The sequence below is a fragment of the Desmodus rotundus genome, chromosome 1, assembly GCF_022682495.2.
Source record: "Desmodus rotundus isolate HL8 chromosome 1, HLdesRot8A.1, whole genome shotgun sequence".
In the NCBI taxonomy this organism is placed as follows: Eukaryota; Metazoa; Chordata; class Mammalia; order Chiroptera; family Phyllostomidae; genus Desmodus; species Desmodus rotundus.
Genome location: NC_071387.1, coordinates 165,107,623 through 165,127,623, shown reverse-complemented (window position 1 = coordinate 165,127,623; position 20,001 = coordinate 165,107,623). Strand labels below are relative to the sequence as shown.

The window sequence follows — 20,001 nt, the reverse complement described above, 5'->3', positions numbered from 1 at the left end:
CACAAATCCTTTTTTGTGTTTCAGTTACATTTTTACCTTTCTTGAAATTATAAAGCATAATAGGCCAAAAATGTTGCGTATATTCTTCTATCTTCAATGTTAAAATGGCTGCACAAAAGCTCACCAATTTTGATTTTTTTTAAATGCATGCTGATATGACAGCTGTCACAATACAGTCTAACAAAATTGTTTCGAATGAAGTTGAAGACGACTAGGCACTGTAGAACCACGGCAGGGAAAAAGCGCAGCAGAAAATCGCACATTAAATAGAGCAGCAGTGAAGTCCAGGAGGGTTGGAGCTGGGTCTTCTGGTCACTGCTGTAGCCCCACTGTTGGGTGCACAAGTCGGCAGGCGTGTCAGTAGTTCTTTCTAGACAGTGAGATAATGGATGAATTAAACACTTTTTTTTCTCTTCTCCAAATTTTCTGCTATAAAAATGTTTCTATAGTTAGAAAAGTTACAACAGTTACCCTTTGTGGCTCAAGATACAAAGTTGCCATTAGTTACAAATTATGCCTTAGGAAAATGAGTGTCTGACAAGAAGTCTGTTATTATCGGAAGATGTCATTTTCCAGGTGTGCACATGCAGGTGCATGGCATGCGCGTGTGTGCATATGTGTCTGCGTGTGCGTGCACGTGTATGGGTGAGGGGGTTGAGAGACAGATGGAAAGACTGGCGTGTTGGGAGGTCTAGGACTCTACTTGTTGTATAGAGAGCTGAGGAGATGTTGGGTTAAAAACACGAGGATCAACATAGTGAAGTCAGAAATGGTAACTTTGCTAGAAGAAAAAGCCCAGGTGGCGGTAGCTATTCAAGGTTTTAAAATTTGTGCAGGGAAAGTCTATAGGAAGCTGATCTGTAAAAGGCAATAAGGAATCAGGAAGTAGTGTCCACACTGAAATAAAGGCTGTGGTCCTAAGAAGAGGGGATTATTCTCTGGACTCAAAGGGAGAACCTCGAGGGCCTGCAAAGACATAGAGCCCTCGTGGCTGTGCTTCCATACAACAGGAGGTGCTAGGTGCTGTGTGCACGATGGAATTTGCACAGGGTTTGCAGACCAGATGCCTCCCGGGTCCAGTATGATCAGCACCTTCTATAAACATGGTAAAGAGCTTTGGAGTGTCCCTCCACTGGAAACTGCATTTGCTACCTTAGCCATTCAAATTGGGAGGAAGACACTTGTGAACAGTGCACAGTCAAAACAAGACCAGTCTGTGGGCTTTTTGGCTGCTTGGAAGCTCCCATTGTCCCCTGCATTGTATTGTAAAAGTTAGGTGGCTGTGATGAAGTCCTCTCCAGAGATGGCAGACGTGAAGCACTGTGATGGCGAGGTCAGCGTCCAGCATGGGGAGGCTTAGATTGAGGTGTCACTTTGTGACATTGGGTATGAGTGTCTCGAGCTTCTGTTTACATCTGTAAAAACGATTTATTTTTATCTCAAAAGGGGTGTGAGTATGAGGGTTCGGTCTGAAAACTGGTCCCAGGCGTCTGCGTGGGAGTTGGTGGTTGTGGGGTAATGTTGCCCCTCATTTGAATAACCGTTTGGTGCAGTCTTATTCATGTTGAAAGGGCTTATCACTCGGTTATCCATCTCAAAGGCGGTGCCACTTTGGGTTTTGGTGACATAGGCTGTTTGAAATGAGAATCTTTTTCTCCTGCAGCCCGAAAAGCAAATTTTTGGCTTTGGGTGGCAATATGTTTGATATATCAGTTTTCTAAGTCCTAATATATAACCTTTGCGAGACCCTCTCTTCTCCGTTGGACCATTTCGCTTACTAGTTGTGTAGATATTGAAAACACAAGTGAATAAAAGGACCCTCAAAACTGAAAAGGCTTTTCAAGAGTCGTGCTTTTGAGCCCCGTGCTGTAGGAGAATGATTCAGAACAGGAAACAACTCTGCGACCTGGGAAGTCTGGGGGATGAAGCTTGGGAAGGTGTTTCTGTCTGCCAGTCTGGTGACAGAGTGCCTTTCTTTTTACAGTTGAAGCGTTGTGGCTTATTATTTAATAAGACGGGGTGGAAGGCAGGGCAGCTGGGGTCGTTTGGGAGCTTGAGAAGATTTCCCAGGGCTGCTGGGCATCGACAGAGGGCCGACCTCCGAGGCTGATCGCCTGGCTTTGACTCTTACCCACGCCATCACAATGCCTCATCTTGCTTAGAGCTCTTCTAGTTCATAGTTGTAAACCTGGCTGCCCATCAGAATGTCCAGAGGAGCTTCACAAAGATACTGCTGGTTCCCGGGGTCCCATCCCCCTGATGTTCTATGTGTTTGTTTTGGGGTAGGGCTCTGGCATAAGTATTCACTGTTTTGTGTTTCTATCAATTTTTTTTGAACCCTCACACCTCAAAAGACAATACAGCAAACATCTATTCTTTCACTTAAACTTCCTCCATGTTAGCGGCTTGTCTCCGCTTCCCATGTGTAGACACGGACGGTTCACCCCTAAACACTTCACCCCTAAATACTGTCTCACATGCCAACAAGGACATTCTCCTCCACAACCACATCCTCAGGACCACGTGTTCAAGTCCACTGTCCAACATCCATTCCACACCAAGGTTTTCCTCAGCTGTACTTGACAGCCATTTTTCTTTTGGGATCCAGCGTCCAGTCAAGTTGCCTTTGGCTGTTATGCCCCTTGGTCTTCCCCAGGCTAGAACAGCACTCCTGTGTCCCCTATCCATTCCGTGACATCGCCCTCCTGAGGAATCCAGGCCTGCTTCCCCGCACCAATGTCTCCTGAGCGATGCCGTTGCGTCTGGGTGCAGCACCCCAGGGGACCGCCATGTCCATCCTCCCACCACTAGTGATGAACAGGCACTTTTAAAAAATTCCCCAGGAGGTTCTAATGTCAGCCAAGGTTTGTAAGCCATTGAAATAATCAAAATCCCTCACTCCGTGTGCATGTTTATTGTCATAAAATACACAACACAAAATTTACTGTTTTATCTGGTTCTCAGTGCACAGCTCTGGGGCCTGAAGTGCACTCACGTGGTTGTGCAGCCGTCACCACGTTTCCATCGTCTCAAACTGACATTCCTCCCCACCCCTCCCTCCCAGCCCGGCAGCCGCCGCTCTACTTTCTGTTTCTGTGATTTGGGTTACGGTAGATTCGTATATAAGTGAAATGATACAGTGTTTGTCTTTTTGTGACTGGTTTATTTCACTTAGTATAAGTTTACCCAACTTGCAGCCTGTGTTAAAATCTCCTTCCTTTTCAAGGCTGAATAACAACCTGTTGTGTCTTTATCACACTTTGTTTATCTATTCATGTAGAAATCCCATGTTTAATTTTATGAGGAACTGCCATACCCCTCTTATTTATTTATTTTTTACTAATGAAAATGACAACTCTAATTCATTCTAATATACAGAGCACTCTAGGGCTAGATGGCTGGGGTGGCCAGGGGCCTGGATGGGTGATCAGTGGGCCCAGGTGTCATGGCACTGGCTGGGTGGGGCCAACAGATGTGGGCACTAGGACACCCCCCCCCCTTTATTCACTTACTGAGTGAACTGAAGCAGCCTCAGAAGGGTCAAATATCTTTGGGGTCAAGGAAGAATTTCGTTAACATGCAGGCCTTTGGCTCCTGTTGAGATTACCTCCCCAGGCGCATGCGTGGATCCATTCTTCTTCATAAGGGACAAAGATCAAGGGTATGAAAATCTAGCTGTTGCAAGAATTAGTCCTTTGCAACCTCAGGTGTGTAGCACAAGGGTTAGCATGTAATATTTCATTTACATTAGGTACAACTTTTATTTTTGCATACATGAACTTTGTAAAGAGTTTAGTTTTGGGTTGGTAATTTAAATAGTATTAAAACATAGACAATAAGTTGCCTTTAGTCTCTATAAACAGTGCAAAGGGAGGTAACAGGTTGCCTTCCTGGGATGTATAGGATTTTTAAACAAAAATATTGTTTTAGTTGCAAACTTGACTCTTCCAAATACTAGCTGTATTGGGCAAAGTCTTAACTTCCCTGGTCCATGTTGTTCAACTGTAAAATGGGGATATCAATAGTAATTGGAATCAAATGAATGAATCTATGTAAAGTCCTTGGTGCCTCGTACAGAGAAGGCACTCATTCAGTGCAAGCTATTCATATTTCCCATCAATTTCAAAGATATTATTTAGATCAGGGTGTCAAACTCATTTCACTGGGGGGCCACATCCACATCAGCTTCACAGTTGCCTTCAAAGGGCTGAAATAATTTTAGGACTGTATAAGTGTAAATACTCCTTAACTATTAAGGAGTTGAAATTACTTTTGGCCCTTTGAAGGCAACCATGAGGCTGATGTGGCCCCCGGTGAAAATGAGTTTGCCACCCCTGATTTAGATAATCTCAATTGTCGCCCAAAGAATTATTTGAAATGCTGGTGTTTTTTAATGAGTTATTACTGTTTTACTGGACTTGGCATCTCTGTTTGGCTGTCTTGTGAACTGGCAGGCTGAGGCCTCTAGAATGGTGATACTTAGAGCAAAAGGTTGCAAGGGCCTGAGAGCCGGGGCTCTAGAACAGCCGAGGACTGAAAGTAAGGGGAAGCTATTTCCTATGGGTGAGCATCGGTCATTTCACTTACTTCTGAGGCCATGGGGTCCAGATTAAGAAACTGCGCTTGGAGGATCCTGGCTTCATTGTGCCCGGCTGCGGTGGGCCCAGGACTAGGCAGTCTACTATTTTGGAAGGCTGGTTATTCTTCCACCTGGTTGGAAATGAGCTGAGAACTATAACAGTCTAACTCCATGTAACAAAGTAGTTCTCTCTTAATGGTTAGTTTGGAAGTGTGCTAAGTATAGTTTGTAGAGTTTCTAGGATCATTTAACAAGAGAAAGCATTGGCTCTGCAGAATAGCTTAGGAAGTATCGAAACTTGGACAATCCTGTGTAAGTGGAAGGTTCTGATCTTGGGCCAGGCTCTGGTGGCTTGTACAGCCCTGTGAGAGACATCCCATAGTACTTCACGCCTGGGAGGAGGGGACAGGACCACAAGAGGTGGGTGTTGTATACATAGTTCTAAGAAGAGGGGACTGGTTGCTACCTTTTCTGTCAGTTTAACCTTTAATGCTGATAATAACAAATACATAATGTGCTTATACATGCCAATAGATATTCTAAGCACTTTATATGAATCACCTGTTTTAATCCTTGTAACAACCCTTGAGGTTGGTAATATTACCCCCATTTTATAGGTGAGAAACTGAGGTACAGAGAAGTTAAGTAACTTGCCCAAGATTCCACAGCCAGTAAGTGACAGATTTGAACCCAGGCAGTGTGACTCCAGGCTTGGTGCCTACCATACCTGTTGGGGAAAAGTTAAAAAGTCAGTTTTTGGTACTCGGTACTCTGCCTTCTGGGTAAAGCATTTAGCCATTGTATGAGTTTCCTGTTTGTAGAAAATTAATACAAACTGTGTAGCTTTAATACAATACAATAGAAATTTATTTTTTCTTTTTTTAAATGTATTTATTGATGAGAGAGAGAGAGAGGGAGAAATTTGTTGTTCCACTTATTTATGCATTCCTTGGTTCATTCCTTTGTTCATTCCTGTATCTGCCCTGACTGGGAATCAAATCCACAATTTGGTGTATTAGGATGGTGCTCTAACTAACTGAACCACCTGGCTAGAGCCTAGCAATTTATTGTCTCGGAGTCCTGGAGGCTAGAGGTCCAAAATCCAGGTGTAGGCTGGGCTGTGCTCCCCCTGAAGGCTCTACTGGAAGACCCCTCCTTGCCTCTTTCTAGCTTCTGGTTGTCACTAGAGATCCTTAAGTGTTCTTTGGCTTTTCGATGCATCCCTTCAGTCTCTTCCTCCACGGTCACATGGCATTCTCCTTAGACATATGCCTCTTCTTCTTTGCATTGGCCATCCAGACACCAGTCGTTGGATTAGGGTCCACTTGTTGTATCTGGAAAGACCTCGTTTCACATTCTGAGGTTCTGGGCACACATGAATTTGGGGAGATACTCTCCATTAAATTTGGGAAAAGGAAGAATTTTAGACATCCTAATTTTTTAGCCCAATGACTTCACCTGATTGTGAACAGTGACGTGTGTAGCCATCATCGAGTGAGTGAGTTAGTGGGGTCGAAGGTGCCTGCCATTAAGTCAAGTGTTTGACCATTGCCGAGGCTGAGACATCATCACAAAAACAGATGGAAGGAGGGAGAGTGGGGAGAGTGCAGAGCAGGTCAGAGAAAGGATGTGGAGGCGTGAGAAGGCAGAAGACCACCTGGTGGGCTCCAACCTGGTGAGCAGGACGGACAGACAGCAAGAGCGGTAGAGGCTGCACCTGCAGGAGCAAGCCCCTTGGGATGACCATAAAGCCCCTCAGGGACTTCTGGTCTCTTCAGCACATTCTGAATAGGAGAGCTGGGTACTGTGTGGTCCTTTTTTAGAGCAGTTTCTATCAGATTTACTTCGCCATGCCTATAGGTTTAGCCAACAGTTAAGCAGAAAATAGGCTCATTTAAGAGTCCTTTGATCAGGATGGATGGCTGAGGCATACATTGTTTCCAACGTAATTTCTATGGCAACGGGACTTTTTTTTTTTTTTACATAAATCTATAACTCAAGTTTATGAATATCTACTTTCTGATTTTTGGGGGTTTTTTTGCTTTAGCTGATAGAAAGTGCTGAACCAAATTTGAGGCTTATCTATAGAATTTTTGAAGGGCTCACATATTCTTTGGGTGCATTTATATCCCTTATGCTTTCATCAATTCCTGCCTACTTTTATTTTTCCCTTTATCCCATTTATTTCTTTATATTTATACATTTTCCCTAATATGTCTATCCTTGTTTACCTGCTCAGAAACTTTTAGGAAGGGAGTGAGAGCTATGCAAAGCATTCATTCTACAAAGGAGCACTTCGAGCTGATCTCACTGGCCTCTGGGAGCAGCGGCCCTTCTAGTGGGGGAGCTGGCCCGGGGCCGCAAACCCGGGCTCTGGCGCTCACTACCCCTCAGCCCTGGTTTCCTCTCCTGTGAAAGGCAGTAAGGGAGCCCAGGTACCTACTTGATGGCATCATTAGAACAAAGTGGGATGGCCAATGCAAAGCACTTATTAACACAGCTCCTTGTGTGCAGTGAGTGCTCAGCGGGTGGGGAAGGAAGCATTCCAGAAGGGCCGGTGTGAGCTGAGGTCCCGAGTTGAGCATGCCTGTGTGCACGGGGGGTTGGCTAGAGGAGAGGAGAGCAGAGCACATGCATGGAGGACCCTGACTGCCAGGAGGGCGGGGATTCTGAGACCCTGAGGAGGCTCTGACCACGCCTGTCTACCTTGCGATTTCTTCTCCTGAATGTATTTGCTTGCATCACCTGGAGCTTGTGCTAGCCCAGTTCAGGCAGGAGCCTGCATACCTGCCTGCCCTCATCGCTGATTCCAGCGGGACTGAACGGGAGGGTTGGTCACTCATAACACTTGTGACCAAGACTATTTCGGGAGAAGGATTCTTCATTAAAATGTTATTGCTTTAGTTTCCCTTTTCTCCCCATCCTATTTATTTACTACCTTATGTTACACATAAACTTTTGAAGCCTAAACAGCAGACAGCTGTTAATGTTGCTATTGGAGAACCACAGACACAACTGAAACCGATTGATTTCTGATGATGTGGAGAAATGCTTATGTAATAGAGTGAAAAGGCAGGATGCGCTTTGGGGAAGTTAGAACTGAAATCCTGTGGGGGAGAGACTGGAAAGAAATGCATCAAATTGTTAACAGTTGTTTTAGAGAGAACCATGTTTCCTGTTCTGTAGTCTTCATTTTTCCTACAGAACCTTGTCATCATATATAAATGGGGGAGGGGAGACTCACCCTGACTAGTTTTCATATTTTTCCTGCTGATTGTGGGATGTCAAGTCTTTCCCCATCTGGGCTTGATTGACTTGGGCTCGTGTAGACTCAGGTAGAAACTATTGGTGTGACGTGAAAATGAGTTACCAGTGAATCGTCTTGTTGGCCTTGCTTTTCTGCTGTCCTCTGCCTAAGCCTCTGAGCTCCATTAAGCCTCTGGGGTCAGTGTGTACCTATCACACGGAAGTAGGAGCTTCTCATCTGTGCTGGTGTTGGCAGTTGGAGGGTGGACTGAATCTAAATTGGAAATTGTCGTGTGACTTCACAGGTCAGACTGAGAGCAGCTGTTCCCAGGGTCTGTGCCAATAACCTCTCTCTTGACACCATCAAGTCACGAGATTGGAGTGCGTGCGTTCAGTTCCGGGATTGGAGTGCGTGCGTTCAGTTCCGGGTTTCCCTTCACGGGTCCCGGTCACTCTCAGTGAGCAGGATTTCTGTCAGCTGGCACATCACCCACGGGAGCCAAATTAGACATAACTACGCATGGGCTTCACTTGCACATCTGTGGCTGACTGTGCTCAGCAGAAGCACGCCAGGCCTGGAGCTTTGTTCTCCTTGGGAATAACATGTCCAAGAATGGCCGCAGTATAATCCATTGTTCAGACCTAGGCACCTTGTGGAAGAAGGGCTGTTCTATTCATTATGTCAAGGCAACGATGTCAGCTGGGCCATTTCTGGACAAATTGGAACGTATGGTCCCCCTGCCCATTAGGATGGGTCTTTCTCTTTTCTGTGAAATGAGCTTCACTTTCCCAGACAGAACTTTACAGCAACCTTTGGGGCAGAGGGGAAGCCAAAACTGTTGGAGAGGATACAGGGGCATTGGAGAAAAGGGAAAGCAGGGTGCCTTTTTATGAAAGTTGAGCTAAAAATAGCGCAGTGCCATTCAACAGCTGCTTCAAACACTGGGGTTTGTGCTATTGTTCCTTTGCGTTCCTTGTGAGTCCCGTCTCCCTTTCCTCTGCGTTACAAAGGAACGGCCTGAGTCCACAGGCCCACAGCCCCTTTAATGCGCCTCTGAGGGAGCTGGACTAGGGGATCACTAAGGCCCCTTCCTGCTCGTGATTTTAAAATAGGTAACCTAAGGCCTGTGCCGAATGCGTAATGAGGAGGGGACAAGCGGGGGCCCTTCCTGCTGAAAGGACAAGGCTCTGGCTCCTCTGTCCCTGGCTGTCACACACTCAATGGCAGGCTCTCTCCTGAGCCAAGGGTGGGAAACCATTGAGCAAGGGGAGTGCAGGCCTTTTACCAGACTGTGGGTTTCCTGGTAGACTGAGCAGTAGGTGATGGGGGACATTGAGAGCTAATTCTAAAGGCCAAGGTTTCTCAACCTCAGCACCAGTCACATTTTTAGACCGGACAGTTGTTGGTTGTGGGGGTCTGTGCATTGTAGGATGTTTTGTAGCATCCCCAGTGCATGGGATGCCAACGGTGCCCCCCTCAGTTGTGACAACCCGTACCGTCTCTAGACATTGCCAAATGTCTCAGGTTGAGAATCGTTCCTATAGGTAAAGAAACAAAATTATTTCCTGGATGTTTCTTTTTGTGTTGCTGTGTTTTGTCCTGGCCAAGCTCCCACCTTAAACTTTTATAATACCATTTACTGGACCAATTGGTGTGTGAGACAGTGGTGGTGATTTAAAATGAAATAGCCTCACTTTCATGCTCTCAGCTTTGGCTCTGAAATAAAGTGAGCTGAGCTCTGCCCCCTTCCCCTTCTGAGAGTGCATGAATAATGAGGTTTTTCTGCTGGGAATGCGATTATGCTGTTTCCCACCATTGAAAACCGTTCTCTCAAAGTCTGTACCATGACTAGCCTAACAGGGGTTGCACTCACAAAAACATTACATTTTAAATGAGGATTTTCTAGTGCAGCGCGTCTCACACTTTCATGCTCCTGTACCTCAGGTGAGGATGGGGTAAACTGCAGATTCTAAAGCCGTGGGCTGGGCCCCGACTGCAGGCCAGACAACGTCCCAGGGGTGCCCGCTCCACTGGGCTATAGACCACTGAGTAGCGAGGCTCCACTAAGGACCAACCCTTGACTGTTAAAGAAAAATTGGCAGATATGTCCAGGAGGATGATGGAACACCCTGAGTGGGGGCAGCATAAGGCTTTTGGCAATCTGTGCATGAGGGGCTCCCACAGACCTTTGTGGGCCGGCTGTCGGGCAGCAGAAGGACCAATGCTGACTGCCGCTCACCTGGCGCCGTGAGGAGCAGTTTAACAGGACAGCCTGAGACCAGATGGCTGCACACCCTGAATGGGCATCGAAGGGGCAACCCAGCTCCAGAAAAGCAGCAGATGGGATCACTTTAGACTCTGAGCTGTTTGTTGGCTACTTGGGTTTGGTTTGAACAGAGAGAGGCACATAGGAGAACCAGCCCCTCAGAAGGGCTTTGGCATGACTTTGTAGTTGCTCAGCTCTGCAGGATGACAGGCAGCCAGGCACCTGCTCCCGTAGCCTGGGACCCCCTCCCCAGGCACTGGGGCAACACAGAGGGCAGTTGCCAGGCCTCTGGTTATCCTGAAGCCGTTGTGTCTGCAACGCTGCTGGTACCAGCGAAGGGAGTGGGAGTGGGAGGTGATGTTAGGCCCTGTGGGAAGTGAGCATGCAAAACATCTCAAACTGGTGATGCAAAGGAAGGTCCAGAGCCCAGGCCACCCACTGTTTTGTGCTGGGAGTCAGGTTTGCATGTTAATCTGCAAAGACAGCCTTGTCTTTACATTGCTTATTAAACTGACTTAAGAAAAAAATCATCTTTAATCTCATTACCCTCATATAACCAATGTGAGCATTTAGGCATATTTCTTTCTTGTTTTTATTCCCTCCTGTATCTGTCCTTTTATTTTTTGCCTGTTTATATTAGAATTATTATAGACAGTTAATATTCTTATCAACCCGGTGAGGCTGTTAAAGTAAATTTGCACTATTCATAACTTTTCAAAAGTAGGAGAGTGCCCATCTGTGAACGTCTTTGTGGGAGAATTGAAATAAGTGAAGTTCCTACATTCTCCATCCAGAAGTCCAGAGACCCTGACTAAATCTTAAACCCCAAGTTCACCAGTGATTTGCATTTGAATATCTTTGCTCCAGCTGAATGAAAGGGAACCCCCCCCCACACAAACAATTCTGTTTGTATAGGGTTTTGGCACATTTTTTTTAGTCCTCTCACACCCTCTAGAAGAGAAAGTAGATACCTTTAGTTCATAGGTAAGGACAGGAGCTTTTACAATGGTTTAAAGATTACCTCGAGGTCCTAGTCCAAATCTCAAAGTGTTTGGACTTGTCTTTGCAGCAAGAAGTAAAGGCAGTAATAAGATTTGGGCTAGAGAAATGTCGCCCGCTTGAGTTAGGCATGCAGACCCGTGTACCGCTGATTCTCTCATATGGTGCTAGGTGTATGACACATCACTCCAAAAGTCAGCGACACTAACCACCACCGTCTTATTAAGCTTACAGACAGGTTCTCTGGGCTGGGAACTCAGGCAGAGCAGAGTGGGATCGGCTTGTCTTTTCTCCATTTACTGGACCAATTAATGTTCTGGAAAGACTCAAACTTCTGGGGGAGTTGGAATCCTCTGGAAACTTCATTCACATGCCCAGAACCTGGGCTGGGATGACCTGAAGGGTGGACTCAGATGGGGCTGTTTGCCTGAGCGCCCTCACTAGACTGTCCACGCGGCCCTCGCAGCAAGGGGGCCGGCTTCCCAGACAGCCACAGGAAGCTGCGCGGACTTTTCTAACCTAGCCGCAGAAGTCAGACAAAGTCACTTCTGCCACCCTCTCCCAGTTGAAGCCATTGTGTGTTTGCCCAGGTTCATGGGGATGGGGCATAGACCCCACCTCTTACTAGAAGGAATCAAAGAATTTGTAATCACTTAAAAAAAAAAGACGTATCAACTATTTAGTCCACTGATACCACAGCACCGATTCAATAGAAAATTAGTGTGAAAAGTCAGCAAAGCTGTATCAAGAATGAGTTCATTGTAAATGGGGAAAATAAAAGATGAGCTGTGTACATTGTAAATAATTAATGAAAGTAGCTAAGGTGAGTAGAAAAATTGAAGTTAACTTAAGTGCCTAACAGTTGGAGAGAGATTTAAATACATTGAAATGTGTATGTTAGAAATACTACGCAGCCTTTAAAAAGAATGACATAGCTCTGTATATACTGATGTGGAAATATATCCGTGTACTAAGTGACAGCATTATTTACAGAAAAATGAGATTTCAGTGATCCATTAGTTTTTTAATATAACATAAATATATATGTGTAAAAAACTAGCAAACAGTGTAAAGAATCACACCAGTCTGTGCATGGGGGTTTCTAGTGGGGACAAGAGCAGGACTTGGGTGGGCGTCAGGTATGACAGAGAAGTCACGTGTTATCGCTATAGTTCTGTGCTCTTTAGATTATTTTTAATGAATTAAGTATTTTTATATTGCTCTTAGAGTATGAGTTGCTATGTGAAATTTTAACTTTTAAAATATGTTAAAGTTAATTTTTTAGGTAAACATCTAAAAGTTGGGATGTGATTACACCTTACCATCCTTGTATTTTATTACATGAACAGTTGCAGTAGGGGTAATATTTACATGAGTAGGCACCAGACTGCTTAGCATGCACTGTAGTCATCAGAGAGGTTTAAGAAAACCGGTCTTTTTGTTAATTTGTTTTGTTTTGTCTCTCTTCTCCCTACTTCACGGAGAAGTCTCCTGGCCGGCCGCACCGTTCCTGAAAGGCGTGGCGATGCCAAGTGACCTTTGTGTAATGGCTTCCATATTTACTAAGAGTAGACGCACTCATGTTGGGCTGAACTTTTAAGCTTGCATTATCTCCCAAATGGAATTAACTGTGTTCATATCATCAACTTGGGGAACTCAGCAGTATTAGAAAAGATTTATGGCTTTAATAAGAGTTAACCTGGTCTATTTCTAAGCTAATATTCTGCAGTGGGGTTTTTTTGAGCACACACCCCCCTCGAATGAATAGAACAAGGTAGAAGCAAGAATGGAGATCCGAATCTGTGTTTTAAAGGTATAGCCCTTTGCTTATTTCCTGTGTTGTATAGCACACTAATACTTTTTCAAACAATGGTATTATTTCAAGTTGTAAACTAGTGAGAGCTAATGAGAGTGGCTTACCCTTTGTCAGCGACTGACCCGTGACGTGGTCGGGCAGTGCACTAGGTAGATGCTTCCTACCTGGGGCATTTACCTTTGAGTAGAACAGGCAGAGACATCAAGTAAGTGATTGTGAGAGGACTGGCTCATACCTGTGTGAGATGCCAGGCTGGATGCCCTCTGTTTGCCCCGTCCAGTCCCCTGTGCTCTGTGTCCCGGCCAGCAGACCATTGTACATATGTGGGCTCTCTTGCCTTCTGGCTTTTGGATGGTAAGTCAGGGTATTTGTTTTCCTCGCCCCGTCCTTCCCCAGGCTGGGGGTTGGAGGTGATGTGGGTTCCTCTGCCGAAAGCCATAGCTGCTGTCTTGTGGCCCCCTCCCGCTAAATTCTTGCTGCAAATACTCCCTCCTCTTGTCCCTTTAGACCTGGGGAGGTGAAGGCTCTCTGCTGTTGCTGGCTGCTGGGTACCCCACAGTCCTTGCTCATGTCCCTGAACTTGTTCATGCCTTTGTAAATAGTGCTTTCCTTAAACTCTTTTCAATTACCCTGTTTGGGTACTATTTCTTTCCTACCTGCACCCTAATTAGATAAGATCCCATTTTGCAAATAAAGAAGTTGAGGCTTAGAGATCAGTGAATAACAGAACTGGGATGAGAATCTAGGCTATTTTATGTCAAAGCCTGATTCTTAAACCTAGTGCTTTACTATCTGCCTGTAGTGACAAGGTGGTTCTCATTGTCATCCTCAAATTGAGGAGAAACTTGAGGGAAAAGTTTCTTACCTGGTAGATGTAACTATGAAGTTATGAGGCTAAACACCAAACAAGCTCTTATACATTTAAAGAAGTGATAGCCTTCAAATCAGCTTCTGTAGTTCAGAGTTTTGTTATTTTCTTTTGGAATTGCCATCAGAATCATTTTATTAGGCAAGCAGGAAAAAATAATCTGAAGTAATGAGACCTTCATTTTGCCACCTTATTTTCTAGGCTCAATTTGACTACTGGGTAGTTGCAAACATCTGCTCCATCTCTGAAGGTTCAGGATATTTGAAAGCAATACATGATTGTGTGGAAAGACATTCCAAGAGGCATCCAAAAATGTGCTCAGTAATGGCAGCCAAGTTGGAATGAATATAGAGCTTCTCAGATGGCTATTTTGAAGGATAGAATACTTATTTTTGTGTGTAATCTCTTGACTTACAAATACCAGAACTTAATCATGTTACCTGAGTCTCCTTTCACTGTGTTCAGACTCTGTATTCATTTCCTTGACCTGCAGAGGAGCCCCGGGCTAACTAGGTGGCAGTGAGGGTGTACTGCCCTGATTGCCCTATAAGCAGAGCTGTCTGGGAGGCAACGCAGCCTATTGGTTAAGAGCTGGGTCTTCAAGCCAGACCACTTTGATTCCAATCCAGGCTCCACAAATGACCACTCTGTGACGTGGTTTCCTCATTTGATAAGTGGAAATAATAATACCTGCTTCACACAGTTTCTGTGAGCATTAAAATAATTTTGAGAAGGGCTTAGAATGACTAGTGCAGTCATGGTCAGTGCTCAGTCGTGGTCAGTGCTCAGTTGTGGTCAGTGCTCAGGTCAGTGCTCAGTCGTGGTCAGTGCTCAGTCATGGTCAGTGCTCAGTTGCGGTCAGTGCTCAGGTCAGTGCTCAGTCGTGGTCAGTGCTCAGTCGTGGTTAGTGCTCAGTTGTGGTCAGTACTCAGTTGTGGTCAGTGCTCAGGTCAGTGCTCAGTTGTGGTCAGTGCTCAGTCGTGGTCAGTGCTCAGTTGCGGTCAGTGCTCAGTCGTGGTTAGTGCTCAGTTGTGGTCAGTACTCAGTTGTGGTCAGTGCTCAGTTGTGGTCAGTGCTCAGGTCAGTGCTCAGTCGTGGTCAGTGCTCAGTCGTGGTTAGTGCTCAGTTGTGGTCAGTACTCAGTTGTGGTCAGTGCTCAGTTGCGGTCAGTGCTTAGGTCAGTGCTCAGTCATGGTCAGTGCTCAGTTGTGGTCAGTGCTCAGTTGCGGTCAGTGCTCAGGTCAGTGCTCAGTCATGGTCAGTGCTCAGTCGTGGTCAGTGCTCAGTTGTGGCAGTGCTCAGGTCAGTGCTCAGTCGCGGTCAGTGCTCAGTCGTGGTCAGTGCTCAGTCGCGGTCAGTGCTCAGTTGCGGTCAGTGCTCAGGTCAGTGCTCAGTCATGGTCAGTGCTCAGTCATGGTTAGTGCTCAGTCGTGGTTAGTCTATTTGTTTTTTGAGCACTGTTCATCCTCATCATTCATCTTCACAGTCTGACACTCCCATCGATTCTTCCTCCTCCTGTGTAGTCCCGTTCCTCCGTAGGTCTTGTCTATCACATTTCAGTGAACAATTTTTTTCCTGGATAGAATACAGAAATTAATTTCTAAAGTACCTACTTTTGAAGAGGTGTGTCTAAGGTATGGAACATGAGAGAAAGAAGCAAAGAAGCAGGGAGTGAGAGCCTGGTGGGAAAGTAAGCTTGTTGGGAAGGGAAGGTACCGCTCTGAGTGCTGGTTTTCTTACCAAGCCAGTAGTTGAGATCCAGTGAGTCTGAGCTTCGTGTTCGGGCTGGTTTCTAGCCTGTTTCTGTTAGTTTGACAGGTGTGCCCTTTCAGTCACTCCCTTTTGTGACTCTGTGTCTTCAGCTTGCATTAATCCTGTTACCTCCCTACGTTCTGGGTAACTTGGACCTAACTGTTGCAGAGGAGAATCCCTCTTGCATCAAACTTGTACAAGATAACAAAATTAAAGAAATTTTGCTTTACTTAAGAAAACAGGTCCCCATGTGCCATAAAGAGACATTCAAAGCCTGAGTGATGAGTAGGAGTCGCAGCAGGGTGGCACACGAGGGACTAAGTTCGGGCCTGTGAGGAATGGGAATGTGGTACCTCGCTCTCCCTACATCAGCTCCAGGGCCCATGAAGAGCAGGTTTTTCCACAACGTGGGGAGTAGAAAAAACCCACCCAATGGCTAGGGAATGGCCTTGGGAGGAAAGAAAGGAACTGGAGAAAAAAAACTGGGACCCAACGGCTACATCACTTGGAAATGAGGTGGCTGACTTCCCATCTGCATGCTCTGAGCCCCTCTAGCTGAGACATGAACACAGAGTTTTCTAAAGCCTGTGGAGAAAGTTGAGAGACCTATAAAAAGGGATTGGGGTACAAGGTGCTCATTGATAGTGTATTTATTCTGTTTCTCAAATTTTCCATAGGGGATGTTGCAATTCTCTTCTCCCCACCCTTCCAATTAAAATAAAACCCTATGGCATAGGTATCACAAGAAGTCTTTCTTGACTCCCTATAACCTGATCTCATTTCCTCGAATGAAAATGGTATCAAGGTAAAGTGGGTTGTAATGTGCATAGTCTGTCATTATTATGGCCTGTGGATTGACTTTGCCTGCTGAATAGCTCTAGCAGTGAATAGGTAAGCTGTGTGCATGGTGGGGGTGGGGGTGTGTGCTGGGGAGGGGGAGGAATTGGGTCCTTTCTCACAGACTACAAGGGCTGCATGTACAGTGGTAGAGCCGCGGGGCGGATATGAGAACACACCTGGCCACTTGTGCTACCTTCACCGGGGACAGAGAGTTTAACGTGAGTGTGTGTAAACATCTCGCCTTACTTGAGTCACCACTCAGTTGTGGCCCCAATTCCTCCTGTTTTCTCAAGTCGAAAATTGCCTAACAATATAATAATAATACCAGAATAAATACAAAATTCATTCTGCTTGAATCTAAAGAGAGATGCCATAGAATCTTAAATAACCATGTTCTGGGTGCAGATGTTTTTCTGGAAGGAGCTGTTCAATGGGAGGGCCATAATTTATAGTGAGAAAACATGTTCAAGTTAATAATTTCCAGAGTTTTAAATCACCTCATTGTAAAACATTTTAATGGAATAGTTATCTGACGCATAAAATGGATGGAAGCAAAGGTTACAGTAGATGTACAAACTTTAAAGTTCAACTAGGCCCATTTTGTGTATTTGAGGGGACAGGGTCCTTTGTGGAAAGCACGGGTTCTGGAACCCACTCCTGAGAGTCTGGCCTACCTGGCCCCGCAGCCTGGGCAAGTCCCTAGCTCTCTGGGCCATGCTTTCCTCCTCTGTCTGTAAGTTAGGTTGTCGGTCCAGCAGGGTTGTCGGGAAGATCAGCAGTCACGTGTCCGGCTGCCAGCCAGAGCCCCGTAAATTAACAAATGGCCGTTGCTATGGGACTTGGCATTTTATGTCGGAAATACACCCGGGGTCTTTGTCAGAGAGCAGCTCTTCAGCTGTAGATTTTGTGGCTGGAGTTTTAGCACCTTTATGGGAAAACTCTAGTTTTGTTTTAACTCTTTCTTGACATTCTTTTTCTATTCCAAAGTCCTTTGGGTACATTTTTCCTTACATGTCAATTTTTGCAGAGACAGGTGTGAGAGTAAATATAAAATCCACAAACTGATATAAATAAACAAATGTGGAGAAAGGAGTCTCTTCCCATTGTGGGAAGAATAATGGGATTAGAAAATCCTCAATAAATGTTAACATTAGTGGTGAAAGTTTGATGAGGGAAAAGATATATGTATATAGCCTCAAAGTATCTCCCTGCAAATTATTTATTACAGAGAGAAACACAGTAAATGTGGAGTGGAGAAACCTGGCACACATCACCTTAACCAAGTGATTAAAGTCTACGCTCTTACATAACGTCTCACATTGAGACAAACCATCTTGTGCCTTCTGTTGGATTCCGTGAAAAGCCCAGAACTTGAGTTTGGGCTGGTGTTCAGTGCCAAAAGCGCATAAACTGCATCGAATCATGAGGAAACATCAGACTAATCTGAACCGGTGGACATGCTGCGTAATTCATGGTCTGTAATCTTCAAAAACATAAGCGCAACACAGACAAGGGCTGGTAACAGGTTGAGATTAAAGGGGGCTAGAAAGACATGGCAACAGAATGCCTGGGACAGAAAGAAAGCTACCAAGGCTATTGCCAGGACAAGTCCTGCGACTTGCATATGGACTGGGACTTGGATAATAGTGTTGTGTCAATGTCAGATTTCCTGATTTGGGTCACTGTACTGAGGTCATGCAATAGGATGCCCTTGTTCTTAAGCTCACAAAAAGATAAAATACGTTGAAAAAAAAAAGTAGAGAAACTGCAGCCTTGGGCTAGAAGGGCTCACATTTGCCATTATGTCTTTAGCTGTTGGTCTGCTTCCCTCTTGTCCCAGTGTGACCTTGGGAGAGGCATGGAGAATGCTAGCGATGGGGACAGGCATTTTCTTTGAGCAGCAGTGAAAAACTGTGCGTCTTCTGAACGTCTCATTATTACCTTTTGGACGGATGAATAACAACGTGTGAAGAACTGATGAGAACCACAGAGCAGTGTTTGAGATCTGAATGTGATCGTTGTAGACCTGCCTGTTGAATATCTTATTCAGAGCTTTATTTTTTAACAACCTCCAGGTGAATGGAATTATGAAAATAGCATTTTAACTTTGTGAAAGTATTTTTCTATAATTAAGTTAATCTTAAGTCATGGGAGGGAGGTGGGTTCACCTGGGGTGGGGTGGAGGGATGGGGAGAAAAGGCATACAACTGTAATTGAATAACAATTAAAAAAAATACTAAAAAAAAAAAATCTTAAGTCATTAATACTGTCAAAGAGGAGGCAGATTTAAAAGTATTCCCATTTCGCACTGCAGATAAGAAAGTAAGACCCAGAGAGGATGAGTGACTTGCTCTAGGTGGTTCCTCCTAGACCTAGAACATTCATCCTATGGCCTTCTGGGATTGGGTTCTTTCATATACCACTATTCTATGTATTTTTTTGAATTTTAAGACAATATAAGACAATAAACCTACCTTCTCTGGTATAGATTAGCAGTAGTTCTTGTCTTGAAAAGAGAATTAGAACAGAGGGATGCCATTTTACATTTGAAACTCTTTGGTTCTATGAAATTGGCTAACTAGGCTAGTATTGATTCAAGATCTGTGTGATAAGCCCTCTGGATAGGCCTTCATTCATCACTGTAAGGCATGAGTGGTCTGCTGTCTTTAGGGCCTCCCAATGGTGTATGAGCAGTAGGATCTGTTATTCTGTTTCTGTGTGAATTGATTGGCGAGCCCCTCAGGCTTGCTGCCTCACCTGCAGAAAGCAGCTGCACAGAGGGATCAAGGGCAAGGTGATGGAGCTGGAACACCAGCCGGTGCGTCTTGGCTCTTCCACGTGCCAGCTGTGGACTCTGGGCAAGGATAATAATGAAGTGGCAGTAATCATAGTAGAACCTGTCTCATAGGCTTGTTGCAAAGATTAAATGAGTTAATATTTGCAACGAAGTTAGAACAGTGCTTGACATATACAAAATGCTATGTAAGCATTTTTTAATTGTGCTAAAATATACATAAATTTTAACTTTTAATTATCGTTAAGTGTACAGTTCTATGAGATTAAGTGCATTCACGTTGATGTTGAACCATCACCCCGTCCATCTCCAGAACTTTTTCATCTTCTCAGATGAACCTTTTGTACCTATTAAACACCAACTCCCTATTCAGACCTCCCCACAGCCTCTGGCAACTACCATTCTATTTTATGTTTCTACAAATTTGAAATACTATTCCAGTCTGAGTACCTCGGACCAGTGGAGTCATGCAGTATTTGTCCTTTTGTGACTGGCTCATTTCACTTAGCATAGTGTCCTCAAGGTTCATTCATGTTGGAACAAGTGCCAGAATTTCCTCCCTTTTTAAGGCTGAATAATATTTCCCTGTATGTATTGTCAGCTGATGGTCATTGGTGTCAACAGTGTGTAACACATTTTATCCGTTTATTTGTTAATGGGCACTTGGGTTACTTCTACCTTTTGGCTATTTTGAATAATGCTTCTGTGAACATGGGGGTACAAATACCTGTTCAAGTCTCTGCTTTTGCTTCTTTTGGATATCCTATACCCAGAGGTAGCATTGTTGAATCATATGGTGATTCTGTGTTTAATATTTTTGAGGAATCACCATACAGTTTT

The 20,001-nt window shown here is 44.8% G+C and overlaps 1 protein-coding gene across 1 annotated transcript in view; it reads left to right on the top strand.

The window, feature by feature from the left end:
- IQGAP2 (IQ motif containing GTPase activating protein 2) overlaps nt 1-20,001 on the top strand; it is a 263,135-nt gene that overhangs the window by 8,095 nt on the left and 235,039 nt on the right. The window lies entirely within an intron of this gene.